A 1,705-nucleotide genomic window follows, 5' to 3' on the forward strand; every position below is an offset into this window, starting at 1 on the left:
TAAGGGAGAGAGAGGTGCAGCAGAAGATGAGACATTCTCAGAAGACCAAAGCAGCTCTGCGGCCTGTCAAGAACAACTGTGTGTCCATCCCCATATCAGAGCCCCAGTGTTCCAATTCTGATAAGATAAATCCTCGTATTAGTTTTACTCTTGAACTGTATCACAAACATTGTTGCAGAGCTCATCAGCTCCTGATTTTCCTGTATTATCTGTTTAAAATGTAGGAAAAAAGGATCTGAGTACATGTAGTTTGAATTTACCCATTTAAAATTTCCATTGTGTATAAACTAAAAGTGATTTATGAGATTGTTGTCTCAGTTCCACAGAATGGATTTAGAACCACCTATAAGTCCAGGCTGGATTATAATACGAATATGATTATTACAAATGAAAATGTTTTTCTCAAAGATTCAAACATCAGGACAAAGCACGTCAGACACAAAACTTTTCTGCCTTCTAACTGTCAAAATGTGAGATCTCAGAGTACCTCATAGAGCTTTGTTTTCGTTGTTTTCTATGAGGATTTTCTTCTTTTGTTTACCTTATACACAGGTATGCTCATACACACACACATATAGGAAGACTGTTATCTAGTAAGCCCAAAAAACGTATATATTTCCAACTCTGAATGTAAAATACTTTCAAATAAAGAGAACAGTAGCCAAACAAACAAGCCCCGAGGAGAAAAGTATGAAATAAAACACAGGAAAGACTCAATCCGAATTCTAAATATAACCTCCATGTCAACAGAGAGGGAAGAGTCTGTGTGTAGCTCGCAATCCTGGCGAGGAGTTAAAGGTATGAAAACTGGAAAGCAGTAAAATTAGAAAAAAATCAATATAAATTAGACTAAATTTTCCTTGGTTTTTGTGACCATTAGCAGGACTTTGAGGCAAGCATAATTTAACCGTGTGTTTTTCCATTTTCTCCATCATGCAAGAAACCAGGAAACTAGGAGCTGTCAAATAAAAAAGCATACGAATAAAGAAACTGTAAAAATGTTAGTTCTGCGTGGGATTTGGGTGAGTCAAGTGCTGCATAGATGACTCTTTCATCTGGCCAATCCACAGTTAGCATCACCCTGGTTTTCTAGATAAAAAGCCAAACTACTTTTCCTATCGACACCACATTTTGATTGTGAAGAAAGGACAATGTAGGGAACACTACCAGGTGGGCCAGTGGCGCAATGGATAACGCGTCTGACTACGGATCAGAAGATTCTAGGTTCGACTCCTGGTTGGCTCAATTCTTGAACCCAGAAGAATCTTAAATCCTGGATTTACGGCTCCTGATAAAAGCAAGTGTTTTTATCACATTACATCATCATCGAAGATTAGATTTCCATACCAAAAGAGCAAAATGTGTGTACATCTTATGTCATCAATAATTATGACTTCATCATGTTGCCTAGCAACTACCTAGAAACACGCTAACAATACAGATTTTTAGCATTTATGCATCTATATCAACTGATTTAATTTTATGGCAGTAGCATCTCATTAATAGCCACTAAAGTTGTGTTATGCTATATAATATACCATGATAGTATCAATTTTCCTTGCAGCCATATTGCAATGGGTTAAAATGACCCATTTTTAGCATCTACCATCGATATTTTTCTGCTTTTCTCAGCGTGATCAAGTATATCAGCCTGTGGTCTTAAATCATGAATACAAATTAATAAATAAAAGTTTCAGTAACTATT

At 36.4% G+C, this 1,705-nt stretch overlaps 1 non-coding gene across 1 annotated transcript; it reads left to right on the top strand.

Annotated features, from left to right (window-relative positions):
- Positions 1-1,172: 1,172 nt before the first annotated feature.
- On the top strand, positions 1,173-1,245 carry trnar-acg. Its single transcript has one exon. It is a non-coding gene; the product is annotated as a tRNA-Arg (tRNA).
- Positions 1,246-1,705: the final 460 nt, after the last annotated feature.

The sequence above is a fragment of the Simochromis diagramma genome, unplaced genomic scaffold (assembly GCF_900408965.1).
Source record: "Simochromis diagramma unplaced genomic scaffold, fSimDia1.1 OVJJ01000656.1, whole genome shotgun sequence".
Taxonomy (NCBI): Eukaryota; Metazoa; Chordata; class Actinopteri; order Cichliformes; family Cichlidae; genus Simochromis; species Simochromis diagramma.